This window comes from Phascolarctos cinereus, unplaced genomic scaffold (assembly GCF_003287225.1).
Source record: "Phascolarctos cinereus isolate Bilbo 61053 unplaced genomic scaffold, phaCin_HiC Scaffold_2;HRSCAF=192, whole genome shotgun sequence".
In the NCBI taxonomy this organism is placed as follows: Eukaryota; Metazoa; Chordata; class Mammalia; order Diprotodontia; family Phascolarctidae; genus Phascolarctos; species Phascolarctos cinereus.
In genome coordinates this window covers 234,426,624-234,449,345 of record NW_027555625.1, presented here as the reverse complement: position 1 = coordinate 234,449,345, position 22,722 = coordinate 234,426,624, and the positions used below count along the sequence as shown (strand labels likewise).

General features: G+C 38.6%; 1 pseudogene; it reads right to left on the bottom strand.

The window, feature by feature from the left end:
• Positions 1-5,113: 5,113 nt before the first annotated feature.
• Positions 5,114-6,347, bottom strand: LOC110206713 (bifunctional phosphoribosylaminoimidazole carboxylase/phosphoribosylaminoimidazole succinocarboxamide synthetase pseudogene; annotated as a pseudogene).
• Between the last annotated feature and the right edge of the window lie 16,375 nt (positions 6,348-22,722).

Genomic DNA, 22,722 nt, shown 5'->3' with positions numbered 1-22,722 from the left:
AAGGAGAGTGCCCAGGGACCCTGGCTACTGATAGGTCCGAGTTCCTTGGGCTGCATTCATCTCATAAAGTGAAAAGATACCTGGGTCACAAGGGAGTCCAGAGGTGTGTGGCTGGTTTGGAAATGAGAAGCATCTTACCTCTAGTCACAAAGCTATTGTGTCTGAAGTGGAATCTGAACCCAGGTCACCCTGATTCCAAGTTCAGCATTCTAACAACTATACCACAAGGATGAAATCCTATCTCCATAATAATAATGGCTGATATTTATGTGACCTTTTTAAAGTCGAGGGACCACGAAGCTTATGTGAGGTACTATGAATATTATCATTCCCGTTTTAATGATGAGGAAATGCAAGCTCAGAGAGTATTAGACTTGCTTATCTATGGTCCTAGTGGGAAGTTAACAAGCATTTATATGGAGCCTACTATGTGCCAGGCACTGAGCTAAACACTTTTACAAATACTATCTCAGTTGGTCTTAACGACCCTAGAAGGCAAGTGCTATGATTTCCATTTTACAGTTGAGAAAACTGAGGCAAGGTAAAGTGACTTGTCCAGGGTCACTCAGCTAGAATCTGAGGCTGGACTTGAACTCAGGTCTACCTGAGCCAGGCTTATCACTCCATCCACTGTGCCAGGTAGCTGGCTGGACTTCAGGTCTAGGATTCTATCCCCTCCAGTACACTACACTGTCTTTCCAATCATTTCCATTAACATACTTATCTTCATTGTATGGAAAATAAGTATTTTTTCTCATTAATTAAGATGTATTAATAACAATCGCTGGTATTCATGTAGCTTCTCCATCCCAAAGTGAAACACTATCTCATTTGATCCCAGGAGCAGCTAGGTGGATCAGTGCATAGAGCATTGGGCCTGGAGTGAGGAAAACCTGGATTTAAATACAGCCTCAGACACTAGCTGTGTGACCTTGGGCAAATCATTTAACCCATTTGCCTCAATTTCCTCATCTGTAAAATGGGGATAATTAATTGCCCCTACCTCCCAGAGTTGTGAGAACCAAATGAGAAAATAATTGTAAAATGCTTAGCCCAGTGCCTGACATATCATTAGTGCTTTATAAGTGTTAGCAAAAATCCTTTGAACCTTGTAGGGTAAGTGCTGCAAGTAGGATCCTCACTTTGCCAGTAAGGAAATCAAAGCCCACAAGCAAATTACCTAAGATCTCCTGGCTTGTAAATGGTAGCATTCAGAGTTCCAGGTGCTTGGCCCAGCTCTTTGGACAGTAAATCCAGTGCTCTCTCCATTCATCAGTTATCAATTTGAAAAACACTTTTGCTGTCTTCTATATTTGTTAGGATTGACAGACCCAACTTAACTTTACCAAAATGTGTAATGTCTACAAGACCCTAAATATACAGATAAAAAGTGAAAGGCAATCATTGAGATGGTTTAAAATGTTCGGGACAGTGAGTATTGTAGACACAAAGCATGTGCATAATTGATACCCAACCCCCCCATCTAGAAGTTGTAATGCCTACTTCCAGGCAGTCAGACATTCACACAGGCACAATCTCTCTTCTTAATCCAGACACATCTCAATGAGAAAATGAGTAAGTATTGTCACCAGTTATACTGAATCTGTAGTAAATCACTGAAATTCAAAGGCTAGGAAAAGAGACAGAAGGGCCAGCCACCTAGAAGAGCCTCGGCAGATGAATTAGATAAGGAAAGCAACCCCTGGGCAGAATGGTCTGGGGCAGGGATGCTTACCTATACTTAGGTAAAGAGAGACTAGGCAGGGCCAAGACACGACCGCTAGGGGAAAGTGTTTCCGAGACAAGGCAGACAGCCCCCTGGAGTTCGTTGGAAACACACTGGAGGCAGCATTGGTATAGTGGATAAAGAGTTGGCCTTACAGCCAGGAATGTTTGGGTTCAAATTCTGCCTTTGGCAAATACTGACTTTGGGCCCCTGGGCAAGTCCCTTAGCTTCTCGGTACTCTAGGTGACTCTTAGGGAGTCTAAGTTGCAGAGAAGGTGTAGACCTGGGTTGGGAAGAGGAATTTCCCTATGTCAATGAAATCACAGGTTCTGCCCCTATCCCTTTTTTTGAAGTAATATTAAAGTAGTCTTAAACGAAGCCTATTCATCATGGGTTTTCAAATAAATATTTTTATCAGCATAGTATAGTAGAAAGATGGATGAGCTTGAAGTCAGAAGACTTGGGTTTGAGTACCAGACTCATTGATGCAACTCCCCAGCGAGGGCACTTTGGCCGAGTTGCTACCTCTCTTTGGGTCTCAATTTCCTCATCTGTAAAATAGGGATGCTAAATATACGACTAAATCCACAGTGTTGTTTTTAGTATAAAATGAAATTATGTATTCAAACAAAATTATGTACATATTATAATGTTAAAAAATGTAAAACCATTAATATTAGATATCATTTTTATATAGCCTCATTGCTTCCATGGACCTATGATCTCATTGCTGTGGGTACTTCCTCTAATGTGCAGAACACAATTCATCTACATCTTCCATCTGGTTCATCTCTTTCCCAAAATACCTTCCCATCAATCCTCCATTGGGATCCAACTAATGGTCTAGTGTCTTCTATGTCTTCTAAGGTGTATGTGGGTAGCATTGTAGATGCCCATCTCTTATGCTCCACTTCCATTATATGACTTGCCCACTTCATTTTACAGTCATACACCACTTTGACAATATCTTTTACTTGAAAGTAGTTTGTCATTTTTAATATGCTATCGCCTATTTACACTCATTTGTGGTATGTCAGACTACATGAAGCAGTTTTTAACATAAAAACTCATTATCTGAATTTCTTTAAAACTACGACTTGATCATTTGAATGAGGTAGAGTTTAGCAAAAGAAACTAAAGGCTCCTCAAATAACAAAGGGACCATCCCATGGACCTTCATACAGCATTTTTCTTTAGCCTTCTTTAATGTACCTCTTATATAATATTATGCGTTATTCTTACCTCTTTGTTGTTACCCCCCTACTAGACTACAAGCACTGAGAGGACAGGGAGCCTCATTTACATAAATGCTGTCTATTCCCCAGTGGACACAGCACCATGCTCTGCTTACTGCTGACACTTAATAAATATTTGTTAAAATTCAATGAATGAGATTTGGGCAGTGGATAGAGCACTGACCTGGATTTGAGAAGAGCTAAGTCCAAATCTGGCCTCACACACCTACTAGCTATGTGACCCTGTGAAAGTCAATTAATCTGTATCTGCCTCACTGTCCTCATCTATAAAATGAAGATAGTATCTATCTCCAAGGGTTGTTGTAAGAATCAAATGTGATAATATTTGAAAAATGTTTTGTAAACCTTAAAGCACTATAATAAATGCTAGCTATTATTATTATAATCAGTATTACAAGCACTATGAATATGATTATTCCTATGTTGCAGATAAAAAAAGTAAAGATTAGAGAAGTAAAGTAACTTTGGTCCCATAGGTAGTAAATGGGTGAGTAGAATTTGAACCCAGGTGTTTGATTACACCCAAAGATACATGGTTTATATAAATACCCTCATATCTGTCATGCATTTTTAAAAGTCTTTTCAGCAACCAGTCCTCCTGGATCACGTAAGATACAATTCAATTTACAAAAATTTGAACAAAAATGTCTCTATAAACAGAGCAAAGTTAGTGGTTATGTTTTAATTATTTGATTTCTTACATTCACTCCAGCAGATTGGATAACTGAAAATCTATCACATACTTTAATAACTCAGTGCGTTGGAGAGTAAGGTGGAGTGACCTGGGGAGCTGAGCCAGTTCACAGAACCGGCTAACTCTCTGTGGGGAAGTATCTTCTCCTGGGAGGCCCACTTTCTCCAACTTAACAAGGGATTTGGATTAGTGACCTTTCCATGTCCTACTATCACTATCTGTGTGTCTATGTATAACTGTAAGATTCAAATGATTTAACAAAAGCATTTCACACTTGTATATGGAAATGAAATATCAAAAAGTTTCCATAGCCATGGGAAAATTTAAACAGAAAAAAAAATACCAGAGCATCCTTAATCTACAACTTTTTTAAGGCAGGCATGAGAGTGATGACAATCAAGATGGAGAAGGTAGGACAGTGGGGATAAGTAGCTATAAATAATTCTAAACTTCTATGATTCTAAAAAAATAGAGAGACAGTGTGTTACAATGGAAAGATAGACCTGCAGCCAGGAAACCTGTCTTCAAACCATAACTCTAACACTTAACAAGCTTTGAGTAAGTCATTTCATTCCTGAGCCTCAATTTCCCCATCTATAATATAGTAGCGGTAATGCTTTGACTAACTACCACTCAGGAACATTGTGCAGAGTTCTTCCTGCAAAACCTATAAAAATGTGAGTACTTATTATTATTATTATTATTATTATTATTATTATTATTATTATTGTTATTACTGGTGGTGATAATAAATGATGCAGACCTTTTAAATAACTACTGTAAGTTAAGAAAATCATTCTGTGATGATACACTGGCCAAATTTCATAATGGAGTCAGATTATCCACCTTCTTGTTGCTGGGGTTTTTTTACTTTAAAAAAAATGGAAAAAAAAATTTCCCCAGCATTTATTTAGTAGTGGTAAGCTCCTTAAGGGAAACTCTCTAAGATTCTTAACACTTCCAAAGAAGAGAAGAGCTATGTATGCCTAGGGTTTTTATTACATTAAAATTTTCAGATGATTTTCTATAAAAGATTAATGAGCTCCCTCCTCACGACATTAGAATCTGTCCAAATTTAGTGTTCGGTTTCTTTGAAAACAAATTGAAATGAAATGGAAATTTTATTATATACAATCATTGGCAATGAAGTCATCTAAGTAAAACCCCTTTAATACTTACCCGTGACAGTCTGTCAGTAAAATCCATGATTTCTAGCCATTTATTGGCATTAATGAAGGAAGAGAAGGAATATACACTTAAAAAAAAAACCCGAGTATAGGAAGTACATTTGTGATTTCTTTTTTTTAACTCCAAGAAATGTTATTAGCATTTTTCTATTATTTGTTTACAATCATCTTTTCTCTTGCCTGATCTGCAGTGTCCTTTGCAAGCTAAATTAGAATCTTTTTGTTCTCTACTTTTCGAACTGCACGGCATTCATCTTAGAAACCAAATTCTCATTTTCTTATCTGCCTGCTTTAAGGAAACTTATGGGCTTAACATGTTTGTTCAAAGTGTAGTCTGTACCACATAGTTATTTAATCCAAATATTTGGGCCACAAGTTGAGCGGCTCCCTCAAGTGTTAAGTACAGTTGAACAGCTAAAACCACTAGGCTTTTGAAGTGAGGACCACATTCTAAGCTCCCCAATTAGGTGTAAGAGGGGGGTAGTTGATTTTTGGATATGCAGTGTTACTGGACGTCACTGGTCCAAACCATTGCTTCTGCCAACCACTGCCACAAATTAACTAGGAACACCATCCCTGTCATACTCTGCTTTAATCTTTAGAGTTTCATCTGGTGCTTTATGGGCAGGTGTAACTCAAAGATCACAGGGAATGCTACAAGCCCTTCTTAATTTTCTCACAATGACCAAAATCAGAAGTTGAGCCCATCAATCCCACAACGACTTCACACTTTTTGAAGAAATTCTACTCTGTCAGCAACCCATTCAGCTTTTCTTTACCTTCTGGAGGCCTTCCTTGAGGTCCCAACATGACTATTTGTCTTTCTGTTGGGTTGGATCACCAGATGGCCAAAGCCACCAGGAATAACCATCAGTAACATTGATAAGAACAATTTCTTTTGTTATTTCATCAACACCAAATGTAATCCTCAGGTCAACTAATGTACAGTTCTCAGGTAACCAGGATTTTTCCAGTATTTCAAAAATAGCATGTGTGGAATGATTCATAATTTCTACTTTAATCCAATCTATGCTGCCCAACAAAGAACCATTTTGTAGCAATAAGCTGTTCTCGAGACCACTGTGAATCATTTCTGGCATCGTCCTTGAGAAACAACTTTAGGTGGACAGAATCCTTCTTTGTCACCAGGATTTCTTTTGAGAAAAGAATCAATTGTAATTCTTCTACATACCCATTTAATTGGAATCGTTTCACTTTAAGATGTAATGAAAGCTGTCTCATCACATGTTTTGAAAAAGTAGTTTTGATACTTGCTTCCTGTAACAACCTGAAAATATAACTGGTAATTTTGTTTGAGATTACAGCTTTTTTCTTCCAGGTGATTTTTTTCTACCTATATTGCTTGCTGTCATCTGGACTTTGGGACCAGGACTTTCCCAAAGACTATCCAATAATTCATAGACTTCTTTTGTTTTACCCTCATAAAGTTTCTTACCAATCTTTAGTACTTTCATAATCACCATTTCCCTGGCTGCACTATAAGGGACAACAGCAGAAATCTGGGAAGGAAGAGAGATTATGATTTTTTTTTAGTAGAGAGAACTTCCAGATGAAGAAACTCCCTCCACCAGCACAGACTGACACTTTTTCTTCAATTAGGGTCACAAAAGTGACCATCTATTAAAGACCTATTATGTTCCAGACATTGTAGCCAGTGTGTGTCAAGAGCCAGGACTTAGACACACATCTTTGTGGCTTCAAGGCCAGCTTTCTCTCCACATTTTAAAAAATATGACCATTAAACCTAAGTCCCTGGAGGTTGATATGTTAAGAGTTATAGCAAACAATAGGGCATATATGACCAGCAATATTAGAGAAGCAGGAATTCATTTTATAAGGAAAGACTGGTTTTTTAAAAGAAAATATGATTCTATTAAAATGCTAGTCTTCAAGAAGAAAGCTACAAGCAATGAGATTTTCTTTTTAATAATTATAACAGTGCTCATGCAAATGATTTTTTGAATGTCTTTAAAATCATAATTTGATAATTTGAATGGACCAATATAACTTTATTAGGCATTATTAATGACCCTGATGTTTCTCCTCAATCTCCCATTCCATTTTGTTGCACACAGACCCTCACACCCCACTGATGAGGAAGACAGTCAGTGGGAAAGACAAATCCTAAGAGGGAAAAACGTCGCCTCCACCCCTCCTCTTTCCCCTCCCCCTCGGCCAACTCCAGTCATGTACGTTGCTATGCTATCTGAATTCCAAAGGGAAGGACTAATTTTATGACTATCATAAACACTCTTTTTGCATCAATGATTACAGATTTATTATATAACATTTATCCAGGAAATAGAGTAGATCTTGCTCTTCCCCAACTCCCAAGTGAATTTTTGCTCTCCAGGGACTTTGGAGGGAATCACACACCAGTTCCAGCAAATCCTATACAATTCCCAAAATTCAAGAATACTCCAAGTGGCCGCATACCAAACAAAACATGACTGTTTTAAATGTCTGTAGTACTGAGTTTCTAGACAAGAACACATCTTTTAGGCACCTCCAACCATCATTTACAGAAATGGGAGACTATGGGTGAAGAAGGCTGCACATAATTAATGGCAAACTTTTTCAATGTGTCAGTTACTTTTGCTGAACACTTTATTCTTTGTTATAAGCAATGACAAAGCACCTCTCCCCGAGGTAAGAAATGTAGGTGGTATAAAAATAAGAGAAATTAACATTTATTTTAAAAATCCATCTTTTAATATCTCATCCAACAAAGTCTTGGAAAATAAAATCTTTTTTTTTTAGGTTAGGTTTTTGTTCTAGTTTTTATTTCAAACGAGATGGCAAAGTGTTTATGTTTCCTATAGAAATGATTGATGCAGGCAGCCAACAACAGAAGATCTTTTCCTGGGTCAATAGGTTATTCACAAATGTGCAAAAAGGTTAACCCTAAAGCTTCTGTCCTTCTTACAGGAACATTGTTATTTATGTATTCAAAACCCTGAAAAAATCATACAGACCTTTCACTCCCAAGCCCTCCCTCTTTCTTTTCTCTTCTCCCCTAATCCCCAGCTCCAGAAAATTTAAACACATGCATTTATCTGTTGCAACTAATTCAAATAATCCTCAGTTTTTAATGACACCTCCCCCCCATTCCCCGCCCCCACTCACTTTTGAATGAGCATTTCAACCAAGCACTAGAAAGTATTATTTTCTGCTCAGGTGTAACTGAAATCCTGGCCACCTATTCAAGAATGTTGTTGCCTGTGAGATATTAATTGTCTCTCAAAGCTTGGAACTATTCTGAACTGAGCTTAATGGAGCATACAGATTTAAGGGCGATTCCTAATCACACCAACCTCTAGAAATATGACACTCTTGGAGATGGGTCATTTGTTTTCACTATTTTGGAATTTAATGGAGCGACAACTTTATAATCTGTCTAGAGCTTAATATTTCTGAAAAAGATGGCAGTGTGAAGTAACAGCAAGACCACTGGACAACATTCTCTTTTGTTTTCAGATTTGGTTGAGAGTATTACATTTTAGATTAGAGATCTGTTTAGTAGTAAAGTCAAAGTTTTCCCCCACCCCCACTGGAAAAAATACAGCTTGTTTTCCAGATGAAACACTTAATCTGTATTTCAGAGAGTCATAGAAATCTGAAGAGAAATCAAAATTTGTCCAAGTCTAATTTCCCCCAAAACAAAACAAAATCACTCCAGTCTTCTGGTTCCAAATTGAGTGCTCTATGACACAGAATGGCATCTAGAGCCAGTAGGAATGATTCCAAATCCAGGTGCTAGCTGTGTAGGCATGATCATGTCACTTCCTTTCTCTGGCCTTTGGTTTCCTCATCTGTAAAATGGTAGGACTGGACAGTGCTTGAAGTCCCTGCCAAACTATTAGAATTCAACAAGTGTTGCTAAGTGCCTGTGTACAAAATTCTGTGGTTATACTACACATAGGAGGTACTTAATAAATGTTGACTAAGTTCCTAGAATCCCAGCTCCAATACTGAATTTCTCATAGAAACAGCATTAATTCTTCACATGAATTTGTTTTTAACAGAAACTGATTTCCTATTTTTATCTCATTTATAGATGCACTTAATTCTAAACAAATGTTTGGTTTTAATAAGTGTCTGTTAAAAACCATGTATACGTGTAGTTTCTTCTTCCCAGTTCTGGTGGTGCTTCTGAGCAAAAGGCCATGAATGGATGCATCTGAAATTTTTATTAAAAATATCTATCTTTGACTTTTAAAAAATTTATTTTAGTGACTGTTTCCGTGCATACATTAGAGTTTAGGTCTACTTCTCTTTTTCAATGTGTTTATATAAGAATAGGTAGAACAGCTGGCTGATTTGCTTTTGTTTAAAATAACAAGAGCATTTGCCCATTTCCCAAGCACTAAACACAGAAGAATCAGTCACAGGAAGATGTTATATACATTATATCTCTATGTTAATTACATATTAAAACGTGTCAATAAGTTAATCAGGTTATTATAAATCAATGGAACACACTTGGAAAATGTGTTTTCAATCCTTAAAGTAAATGAAATGTCTCCTTAAACTTTGTGGAAATTTTACAAGGTTAGTATTCCACTGTTCTTACTTTGCAGAAAAGAGAAAGAAAGTCTGGTTGATAATTTTGCTAAATGTTTTTCCTTTTCCTCCCTCAACAAATTCTTTGTTATGAGGGTTGGCTTTCTGGGAGAGCAGGGTCATGGGCCGGGTGGGGGGTGCTTGTGGAAGCTTAGCAATGTAAAAGCAAAAGACATCAATACAAATGTTTTGTTGTTTTGGGTTTTTTTTTTTTAAAGAGACACTCACTGACTTGCTCAGGGGAATAGGGAAAGGACTAGGATTAGACTCTTAAACTAAATGTTACTGGTTAGATCTTTCCCTACTTGATCCACATTATATCTCTCATTCTAGTTTCTTTTCTGATATTCTTTGTTGAGGGTAGATGTATAATGTTGCCTCTGGAAGAGGGAAGAATTCTTGGCCTGGATTTGCATAGAAGACTTCTAGGGTTTGAAGTTTTACTGTTCACCTCCTGGGCCAAGGAGATATGCACAAGGTTTGAGACTTAGAATTAAAAGCAGATTTGTTGAGTGCATGGTTGGGTTGGGGGGAGGGTTTAGGGAAAGAAGAGGAGGGAAAATACACACTCAGAGGAAAAGGGTAGTCTTCCCACTGAGCAGGCAATGGTCATTGTCATCAGTGGCATTTTCCCTTCCTCAGCCCTATGTGAGAGAGCAGGAAGAGGGAGAGGGAGAGGGAGAGGAGTGGGAGAGGGAGAGGGAGAGGGAGAGGGTCTTAGTGACCCCATTTTGGGGTTTTCTTGGCAAAGACATTGGAGTGGTTTGCCATTTCCTCTCCAGCTCATTTTACAGATGAGGAAACGAGGCAACAGAATTAAGTGGCTTGCCCAGGGTCACACCGCTAGTAAGTGTCTCAGGCCAGATTTGAACTTAGAAATATGAGTCTTCCTGATTCCAGGTTCAGTGTTCTATCCACTGTACCACCTAGCTTTTGGCACCAGCATCTAACTGTGGTTTTTTTTTAAGTCCCTGAAAGATAGAATCTGATTGATCTAATCTTATTTCTTATATACACTTGTGATCATGCATTTCCTCATGTCCCTTCATTTCCTAATTGAAGGCACAAAACAGTTCAGAGAGAGAAGGACCTTTCCTCTGCAGGGCTGGGATTGCAATCCTTCAACCCATTCTTAGAGTTTTTTCCCCCCCTAACTAGGGGCATAATCACAAGCCATTCATAAGTTTCATAATTATACTTTCAAGGGTGGAATTACTGTGAACTTGGTCCTTTTCCCTCTGACCTGTTATGATAGCAGTGTTATACATGTCTCGTATGGTATAATGCCTCTCCTTTTATTCTTTTAGAGTTATATGCCTCTGGCCTGTTTTATTGGAAACAAATAAAGAGACACTTGCTCAAGGTCACATAGCTAGTTCACTAGTGGCAACAGAAACCAAAGTGAATTATTATCATATTAGGACAAAGACTTGGTCTATAGTATATGTTGGGCTTCCATAACTATGGACATTTTCCCATAATCTTTTGAAGTGTTATATTTTCATCATCTGAAAGTTTATCTCCTATGTGGGAAGATTACATTCAAAAATGTGTCACTTTGGAGATCTGTTTCCTTGAACATAGATTATTTTGAATAATATATTTTAAGAATTAAGGTCCTTCTCCACCGCACTCCTACTCTGACATGTCTTCATGGTGTAGAGGTGACCCCGCATTCTCAAATACTAGGCCAACAGACTATAAGCTCTAGCACAGGGGTGTGGAACCTGTGGCCTTCAAGGTCCTTGGGTCCTGCCTTTCAACTGAGTCCAAGTTTTACAGAACAAATCCTTTTACTGAGGGGATTTGTTCTGTGAAGTTTGGATTCAGTCAAACTGCTGAACTTGAGGACCCAGTATGGCCTCGAGGCTGCAGGTTCCCCACCCCAACTCTAACAGATCAACCAAACCTTAAAGACCAAGTGTATGAAGCCTTTTCTGAGCCCCCCTACTTCTAGTACCTTCTGCCCAAATTACCATAAATTTACTTTGTACATACTTATATATGTACAGGGAAACAGCTTTGTACAGTGGGTAGGGCAGTGGATTTGTGGTCAGGAAGATTTGAATTTAAATCCCTCCTCAGACATTTACTAGCTGCAAGATCCTGGATAAGTCACTCAACCTCTGTTTGCCTTAGTTACCCCATTTGGAAAATGGCGGTAATAATAGCACTAAATTCATTGGATTTTTGTCAGTGTCAAATTAGATATATCTTCCTGGCATACATATGTACACACACACACACACACACACACACACCCTTGGAGATACTGTGGGTTCTATTCCAGTCCACTGCAATAAAGCAAATATTGCAATACTGCAATTCATGATTTTTTTTGTTTCTCAGTGCATATAAAAATTATGTTTACCTTATAGTGTAGTCTATTAAATGTGCGATGGTATTATGCCTTTGAAATGTACATACCTTAATTAAAAATACTTTGTTGCTTTTTTAAAAAATGCTAATCATTATCTGAGCCTTCAGAGAGTCATAATCTTTTTGCTGGTGGAGGGTCCTGCCTTGATGTTGATGGCTGCTGACTGATCAGGGTAGTGGTTACTGAAAGCTGAGATGGCTGTGGCAATTTCTTAAAATCAAACAACAGTGAAATCTGCCACATGCATTGTCTCTTCCTTCCACTTGAACACTTAGAAGCTATTGTAGCATTATTAATTGGCATAATTTAAGTACTGCTGTGTCTCAGGGAATAGGGAGGCCAGAGGGAGAGAGATTGGGATGGTCAGTGGCACAATCAGAACACACACAACATTTATCAATTAAGTTTGCCATATTATATGGATGCATTTCTTGGTACCCCAAAACAACTACAATGGTAACATCAAAGATCACCATAGTGCGTATAATAATAAAGAAAAAGTTTGAAATACCGTAAGAATTACTAAAACGTGACCCAGAGACATGATGTGAGCACACGGGAAAATGGTGCCAACAGGCTTGCTTAATGTAGGGTTGCCATAAACCTTAATTTGTATTTAAAAAAATGCAATATCAGCAAAGTACAATAAAGAGGTATGTCTATATGTATAAATGTGTGTGTGTGTGTATATGTGTGTGTGCATATACATATATACACACACACGTATATGTATATATACACACAGAGTTCTCGATTAATATAAGTGGACTATTCCATAGACTTCCCCCTCCCCAAGAAGCACCCAACCTCCTCCCAGTTCTGCAACAGGAACATCCCTAGCTGCTTCAATGCCTGGAGCACAGGACCCTTGGCTCAACCCACAGCTGGGCGGCAGGACCCATGATGCAACTTTATGTAAAGGGAGAACTATCTGTCTGTCTATCTAGTGCTTTACAAACCTTAAAATGCTATTATAAGTATTATTATGACTATTATCTATATTATATTTGCATCATTATTTACATGTTGTCTTCCACACTAGAATGAGAGCTCCGTGAGGATGGGGAGCAGATTTTTGCCTTTTCTTTTTTATCCCCAACACTTATTAAAGTCTCTGACACATAATGAGGCAACAAGCATTTGCTAAGCGCTTACTCGCACCAGGCACCTTGCTAAGCATTGACCATATAAATGCAAGCCAAAAAAATATAAGACAGTCCATTTCCTGGAAGTTTCCATTCCAATGGGGGAAGACAAGCTACAAAGAGGGCTGAAAAACAAGGGTTGAAAGGGAGTGTGGGACACTATGAAGGGTTGGTGTCAAAGTCCCAAAGGTCACATGCAGAGCTGGAGGGGGAGGGGAGGATTTATAAATGCTTAATAATTGATTTCATTGATTGATTATTGTGATGTCCCTCCAAGTTAAATTGTAAACTCCTTGAATACAAGGACCATGTCACTTTTGTCTTGATTTTCCCAGTGCCTGGCACAAGGCAGCTACTTAAAAAGTACTTAATGAAATATTAATTATAGACCCAACAATGGACTATGCGTCTATCATCTGAGACCCAATCTAGTCCAGTTCTGAGAGGCTCAGATCACCAGGTTACCCTTAGTATGATTATAATGTCCCAGTGATGGCAACCATCATAGATCATCTGTTAAGGCACAGAGGGATTGCAATCTGTATCGTGATGGGTATATCCACCATGAAAAAAATCCTATGTCCTGATGAAGAAAGCTCCTTAATACCAGACACCTTGCTTCAGCCTGAATCATACATTAAGAGTTTAGTGTATTCTAGGGTTAATATCAACTTTGAGAGAATGAAATCATTAGTTTATTTGGAACTCTGATCACATATTCAGTTACCAAATACCCTCTGACTCTCTCCCAGCACAAATCGAATTTCAAAAATAAACTAAAGGGCTCTTTGTGTATAGGGCAACACACAACACACTCTTAAATACATGAAGAAAACATCTTAAACACATTTCCATAATGAAAGTAAAAATGAACAAGCACATCTTAACTTTTTATCATGAAAAATGTTCTGTCCCCTTGTTGGTCATAGAGATGATTTCCAGAAATGATATTTAACTGAGTACTCAAACTTTCTCTGTAGGCAGGGAGGGGTTCTTTAACCTAACTATGTGAATTCTGGGAATTGTAGTCACAGACAGTCTCCTGGGAGTTGAAGAAGGGAGGGGAGAGAGAGAGAGAGCAAATGCTTCAGTTTAGGAAAAGACAGAGCTGAAGTGGCTGGATGTGAGGTTCATTTGGAATTTTGATTTGTAAAGGAGCAGACACAACACCAGTGGTACATTGGCAGTTGAAGAAAGACAGAGAAAAGCCTCTGAAAGTATTTTGTGATGTGAGTTCAAAGCCTAGATTCTAGGCACTGAAGACACCAACAGACATATCAGCTAGGTGCGGAATGGGCAGAGTGCTGAGCCTAGAGTCAGAAAGACCTGAAATCAAATCCAGCCTGAGACATTTACAGCTTCATGGCTCTGGGCAAGCCACTTAACCTCTGTCAACCTTAGTTTTATCAACTGTAAAATGGGGATAATAACAGCACATACCTCCCAGGGTTATTGTGAGGATGAAATGAGTTAATATCTATAAAGCACTTAGCACAGTGCCTGGCACATAGCAGGCACTTAAATGCTTAAAAAACAACAGCAGCACCACCCAGCAGCCCAGCTTTGTTGTTGTTCAGTCACATCCGATTCTTCATGACCCCATTTGGGGTTTTCTTGACAGAGATCCTGGAGTGGTTTGCCATTTCCTTCTAATTAGGATGCTCAGGCAAACAGGGTTAAATGACTTGCTCAGGGTCACACAGCTAGTAAGTGTCTGAAGCCTCATTTGAACTCAAGAAGATGAATCAGGTTGGCTGAAGTGGACTGAGGTTAAAAACTGACTACTATCATTCCTTGAGATTAGGGAGATGATAGCAGTGAAGGTTTAACTGCCCTTCCTCTTCCTGTTTTGCCTGCAAATGACAAGCATTTTCCACATGATTTCTTCATTTCCTTAAACTATTCCTAATTCCCAATTTGTTCCATATATAACTATGATTAATCATAATTTCTCTGATTCATTTCTGTATATTAATTGTGTTTATGGTGATTATAATAGAAGAAGCCAGGAAGTATCAGGGAACCAACCAGGCCAGAGATTTGCACCTCAGTCCAAAACTTCCTAGTTGGAGGCTGAGCTGAATGAAGGAGAATATTACATTTTTTTATTTTATTAACAAATCATATAAGCTTCTAAATAACAGATAGATAAACCACATGACTTTGAACCATTTACCTTTAGGCTATGAAGTCATAAGTAAGTAAATAAAGTGGCTTTTCTTTGAAGCTTTCAGCCTCTGGAGTGAAGAACATGGCTGAGTCATGGACCAATGGAAGGTCCTACATTTACCCTAGACCTTCCGGTCAGAGGAAGAAGGTGTGGTCTGGGGAAGAATGGCCACACTTTGGGGCAAACTCAAAACATTCCAAAGGGTGGAGGGTATTTCCTTACCTGCCTCACAGCACTATCTGCTGGTTACAGGTATATACCAAGTCCACTTTAATCCCTATGGTACAGTGCTAAATGGGCCATCGGAAGACCCTTGAGTAATCAATGAGAGACAAAAAGTTGGCAACCACGTGTTGGATTAAGGCCCATGAAATGTCTTATCAGAAAGACCTGTCATATAAGAAACCAGATAATCCAACTGGAAAGTCATAAGTGCAATAATAAGTACCTGAACCAGAGCTAGAGACCAGAAGCTAAAACTACTTTCCTGATATGAGTAAATGCATTTACCCTAGCAAGGGACTACGTAATAATGTCAAATTTTTTTTATCTAATATTGTGACCATTAATAGTAGTAGAAGAGAAATCCACAGGTTTAGAATGGAAATTGTAAATTAAGCTGCAAAATACAGTACTTAATCTGTAGCATATTTACCTTTGTGGATCTTAACTGTATTACAGTGCTGAGCCCTGCAAGAAGCTTTGATGAGGCCAACAGTGAAAAAGGATAAATCCAAGTTAGTGCTGGATCACACTAGAATCCTCTTATCAGAAGAAAAAAAATCCACCCTGAAGGATCCAAAGGATCTTCACAGATGAATGAATGAATGAAAAGGTATTTATTAAGCCTTACTATTTTGTATACAGCTAGGTGGCTCAGTGGATAGAACTCTGGGCTTAGAGTCAGGAAGACCTGAGTTCAAATGTGACCTTAGAAACTTCCTAGCTGTATAACCTCTGTTCAACACTGGAAAAGAAAATGTAAACTATTCCAGTATCTCTGCCAAGAAAACCTCATGCACAGAAGTCCACAGGATCGCAAAGAGTTGGACATGACTGAACAACAATAAGTAGGCACTCTGCTAAGCCCTGGAAATACAAACATAAGTAAGACTGTCTTGCTATAAATTCTTGACCTCAAGGAGTTTATAGCTATGTCCGCATTAGTACAACTTGCACGGATTCAAATTAGAACTATTTGAAGTTATAATTATATAGAATATGGTAATTCAGTCCAGGTCAATGGAAATAAGCAGCATAAATTAGAATCTGAATAATTATGACCACTTCAGGGGATTCACTGTTCATACTAATTGGGATCTAATTGTACATTCAAATACCTGAATGCAGGGGAGCTAGAGTTGGCAGGGGAGGGAGCCATGACCAAAGATACAAGTGCAGCGACTTGGTGTAGAGCTAAAGGCAAGATAAAGTGAAACCTCCCCCACAGGTGCCCAGGGTCCCTGGTTGAGTCATTTAACCTCTGTCTGCCTTGGTTTCCTCCCTTCCAGCTCTAAAACTACGATCTTACAATTCTATGTACTTGCTGTAGAAACAGCTGAGGCTGCTTCAGCTATGCGATGTGCTATTTATCAAGAACAAGCACTTACAATAACATTCAAAAGAACCATCCCACTGATTCAACAATAATGGAGATGGGGAAGTGGAGGAGAGAGGAAGAGAGAGAATAATAAATGCTGTACATAGTTCTTACAAAATTAGTTTGGCCAAGTGTAACAGGCCAGATCTGGCTAAGGCCAGGATGTTGACTCTGGTTTGATTTACTTACAAAACATCTGACAGTTAACAAGAGGAGATTTACTTAGACTTAGAAGAGAAAGGTTATTCAGATCAGGGAAAGAATACTCAGCAAATATACAGCATTGATTCGGTGGGGCATGACCAGGAGTGTGCTGGTGAATGTTTTACAAACCATCGTGTACCAGGTCACACTTTTACATTGAATCTGCATTATTAACATTTTCTCCATCACTTTCTCAGGTCTAGACAATCAACAGAATTATAAATCAAGCCTTGATTTGTTGTTTGCCAGATTTTGAGGTATAAATGCTCACAATGAAAATTTAACAAGGCTCTTAAGAGCTGGTTAGAGCTGGCTCCAGCATGCCTCTGGGTGTCTGCCAATTAGAAGCCTAAAGGATGAGCCAGTTAACTCCCAGTGTCCTGGTTTTTCTATTCCCAATTCAACATAAAGCTAAATCAATCATCAAGTTTTTAGTTTGCTGAGCCAATTCAGTCTCCAGGACAGTTTCAATGCCTTTTAAGGAAAAAACAGTCTAGCCTGCACAGGGTGGGGCCTTAGGAAAAGCTAGCTAAGCCCTTGTGGCAGAGCCCTAGGATATATTGCTCCTATCATACCAGGGAATATTAGGACTTAAAATCAATATATTGATAGAATTCATAAATCTAAATATTGGTAAAATTGGGGAGGGAATAGAGGATATTAAAAATATTTTCTTACCAAAAAAATTGCTTCACATAGTATTTTTTGATACACACAAAATTTCATATTCAGCATTTTAGAAGGGAAAATACACAATTTAAATGTTATCATGGAAGCCTCTTCATGTCATAGGAGGCACCAGGGTTCCCTGGATCTCTGTCTGGGAAATGCTGGAGCATAATAAAGCATTTCAATAAAATCAGCTCTCCTTAGGGCCACAGGGGCCCTGGGAAGATTGGAAGTCAAAGGCTGTAGATTCAAATCACAACTCTTTTACTTGCTACCTGTGCAACCTTGGGGAAAGTCATCTAACTTCTCTGGGGCTTAGATTCTACCTGTGTAAAACCAGGGGCTGGAACAAGAGCTCTGAGCTTCTGTTCAGGTTCTAATCCAAGATCTTGTGGTCTTGAGGTCTTCCTTTGATGGACCTGACCTGACATTCTATAGGTATCCTTCACTATGTCGTTGTTCAGTCATTTTTCAGTCCTGTCTCACCCTTAGTGACCCATTTGGGGTTTTCTTGGCAAAGGTACTAGACTGGTTTGCCATTTCCTTCTCCAGCTCATTTTACAGATGAGGAAACTGAGGCCAACAGGATTAAGTGACTTGCCAGGATCACACAGCTAGTAAGTGTCTGAGGCCAAATTTGAACTCAGGAAGGAGTCTTCTAGTGCTCTGTGCACTATGGCGCCTTCACTATGGGATGGCATAAAGAGAATTCAATAGCTTTAAAAAATATTTTATCAATGCTTTTTCTACATTGCTATTTTTTCCCAATACCCTCCACACTTACAGAACCTTCTTTTGAAACAATAACAAAGAAAGTCACGCAAAACAAGTCATTATGTTGACTTTGTCTGACAGCACCTCATTCTGCACCTGTAATCTACCACATCTCAACTGAGAGGAGAAGGATGTATTATTTCATCATCAGTCTCCTGGAGTCCTTTGGTCACTGCATTCATCTGAGATCTGATGTATTTTAAGCATTATTTTCCTTTATATTACTGGGGTCATTATGCATATTGTAATCTTAGCTCTCTTTTTAACATTTTATTTTTTTGAATTTATGGAATAAAACAAGCCCTTCCATAGCTTTGTATAATAAAAAAAAAGATGACTGCGTATGAAACTGCAAATCTATTATGTACAACGTGCTATTTCCTTTAAGTATATAATAAAGGTATCATGTAAATTTCTTTTTTTTTTCCTTCGAAAACTTTCAAATGAAGAAATCAGGAAAGACCTTATAAAACAGTGGCACTTAAAAGGAGATATGGATTCTAAGAGACAGAGGGAGGAGGAAGAATATCCCTTCCAATGGGAACTGCATGTGCAAAGGAATAGAGACAGACAGGAAACAGAATGCCTTATAAGGGGACCAGCAAGTGGGACAGTTTATCTGGAAATTGGAGGGCATAATTGGGCAAACAGCCCAGAAAGAGAGTTTGGAGAAAGAAGGGCATTTGTATTTGATTTGAGCCATAACAGGAAGTCACTGGAACTTCTTGAACAGGAGAAGGAGATGGTCCTATCTGTGTTTTAGGAATATCAATTTAGCCATGGACTAGAGAAGAGAGATACAGGGAGACCAATGAAGAGGCCAGCTGAGTAAGCCAGGAAAGAAGGGATGAGAGCCTAAATTATCATGATTGTGGAATAAGGTGGGAGAAAAGGACAGGTGTTTGAGATGCTGTGGAGGGTGAATCAAGACTCTACAGGTGATTAGATATGTGGAATAGGGAAGAGTAAGGAATTGAGGATGATTTCAAGGTTGTTCTGTACACCTTAGTGATTAGAAATGTGGCGGTGCCCAAAAGAGAAATAAGGAAGTTAGCAGGTGGGGTGGGTTCCTACAAGTTTCTCTCCCTCAGTTTCTCTGAATTTTCAATATCTTTTCTAAAATAATCTCAAGCTTGAGAAAAGCAAAGTCAAAATATTTGCACTATAAGGTGCTACAAACTTGGGAACACAGGATCACAGAATTAGAGCCAAAAGGACTTTAGAAGTTACCTAGACCAACCCTCTCATTTTATGGATGAGGAACCTGAGGACAAAGAGAGGGTAAGTGACTTATTTAAGGTCACACTGGTGGAAGTAGAAGAGACAGGGTTTGAATTCAGGTAATCTGACTCCAAAGCCATGTTGCCTCATATTGAGTGTGCCATGCTGCCTCACCTTGACAAAGATCAAGTTTTCTTATGTTCCTAATAGCAAAAGCAGAATTAAAACAAAAGAAAAACATGAAGTCCATTGTCCAACATGAGTTAGGAAAATGGGAACTAGTTATGGGAGAGGTAGGATTAGAACCCATTCTCCTTACTCCCAGTCCAACTGCTTGCTTACCTTATAATTGTTTCTATAGGTAAATAGTATGTCCCTGGGTAGACTGTAATCTCTTCACAGGTAAGACTCCCTTATGAATGGCTATCATGTTACCTAAGCAGCAGGCACTCAATAAATGCTTGCTGAATGACTATAAGATTAAGATACCTGTTTGTTTTTTTCCTGAGGTGGGACTGCCTCAGATTACCTTAGACCTTTAAGGTTTAAAAAGTCTTCCTGACTACCTTGTTAAGGCAAGCAGAGCAAGTAGTGTTATTCCCATTCTGCAGATGAGGTAAATGAGGTTGATAGCAGTAAAGTGATTTGCCCAGGGTCACATAACAGAACTTGTCAGGTTCAAAACTGAGATACTTTGGACTGGTGTCCTCCAAACTGTATCACCTGCCAGAAAGGAGTAATTAAGGACTCAATCTTGTGATTTTAAAAGCCTGCTTTTTAGCTCCTCCCTTTCTCCATACTTTTCAAAGATTCAGATTACATGAATAAAATGTGATCAAATAACATATAAACATGAGGTATAGCTATTCTCTTTTTGAAAGTATACTGTAGGGGGCAGTTAGGTGGCACAGTGGATACAGCACCGGCCCTGAAGTCAGGAGGACCTGAGTTCAAATCCAGCCACAGACCAAAACTTGACACTTACTAGCTGTGTGACCCCGGGCAAGTCACTTAACCCCAACTGCCTAAAAAAAATAAAATTTTTAAAAAAGTATATTGTGATATTTATATCTGGTTTCCATTACAAAATTCACACAGGACTTTTAGTTTCAACAATTCAATTCAACAACATTTATTTAGCATCCTAAAAGTGTAAGACGTTATACTAGGTTTAGGAATACAAAAACAAAATGAAAAATAGTCCCTATTCTCAAGGAGATTAAATCTATTGGAGGGATACATTTACAGAAATACTTATAGCCACATGCATTTATGCGTCATTTTAAGATTTACAAAGTGCTTTACATACATTATCTTATTTGGTATTCAAGCATCCCTGGGAAAGGGTTGTCATTATTATCCCATTTTACAGATGAGGAAACTGAGATAAACCGAGGTTGAACGACCTGCCCGGGGTCATACAGCTTGTGTCAAAGGCGAGATACTTAATCAGGGACACTTTCCTGACTTGAGTCCAGCATTTTATCCACTTCACCAAGCATTAACAATCAGGAGGCTCAGGAAAGGCTTCTGGGTAGAAAGGCAGCTTGGTGCCAGCAGACAGAGCGCTGGGGCTGTCGTCCATCAGGATCCAGCCCTACACACTACTAGCTGTATGACTCTGGCAAGTCAGCGCCAGATTTTTCAACTGTAAAATGGGTATAATGGTAGCACTTACCTCCAGAGTTGTGGTGAGGATACAGTGAAATAATACTTGTCAAGTGCTCAGCCTAGTGCCTGACATATTGTAGGCATATAATAAATGTTTGTTTCCTTCTTCCTATAGGAGACAGAACCTAAATTGAGTCTTGCCAGAAGCAAAAGAAAATACTTTCACATCTATCAAAAGAAGGTGGGCGTTGTAGCCAGAGAACTTGGATTCAAATCCCGCTGGTGATGCTTATTCCCCATGTGACCTTAGACAAGTCACAACCTCTGTGGCCCTAACTTTCCTCATCTATAAGATTATAGTATTAAAGTAGACAGACACTTAGATCTATGATCCAATTACCCTCATAACAAAAAAGAAGTCAATACATCATGATTGGTAACCCTTTCTCCAGAAGGGAAAACTGAGACCCATAGAGCTGAAGTGTCAGAGTCCCATGCAGAGCCAGATCTAGGACCAGAATGCCCTGACAGTGTCCTTGTGGTAAACAGGGCTTATCTATTTACATATACATATTTACATATAGGACTATCTTTAGGTCAAATTATAAAGTCAGGAAACAACGTCTTTGGTTTTCTCAACCTCCTCTTTCTGAACCCTTGGCCAAACTCCTTTTCTCTCCTTTTCTCTCACTTCTTTCAAGAGACTGAATCCTCTCTTGCTGCCCCTGTGTCCCATCCAGCACCGTGCACAGTACCTGGCACATCGAATGTGCTTAATAAATACTTGTAAATCAATGGATCGTGGAGGAAAGCAAACTCATCAACTTAGTCATACTAAGGCATTTCCAGAAGTAAGTGCATTTGTCAGATGTAGTGATATTTAATACAGAGGGATGAATCACCAAATAACAGATATTTGGGATCAAAAGGACCCTTTCAGCATCCCTAAAATCCTGTCCATGGAAGCAAAGTGCCTTCTCTGCCCACCTGAAGACTGTCCTCAACCATCTCTGTAATCTCAGCTACAGTCACAGGTGCAACACCCATCCTCCCCCAAGTCATGAATAAATGACTGAGGAAAATCCCTTTTTACTTATGCCTGCAATCTGGGGATTTTACATATCAGTCCAGAGCTTTTGCAGTTAAAGTATTGCAAAACCGGCATTCTTATGCGAATAAAGATTCTTTAGATCAGATAACTTGTCCTAGCCATAAAATATTTAAGCTTCTGAATTTATATCCACCCCTCCCCTACAAAGTACTTAAATATAAATCTTAGCTAATTCTAATTTTAAATAAAGGAAATTACAGTTCACTATTTTTTCAGCTTGCATTTCCTTATCTAAGATATATATCTCTATATATAGATATATCTATATCTATCTATCTATCTATATAGATAGATAGATAGATAGATATATTCGGAACATTAAACCAGTGGCTGAAAATCGCCATACTGTACTTTCGCTAATAATAATGGTTTGCTATCAAACACCTCATA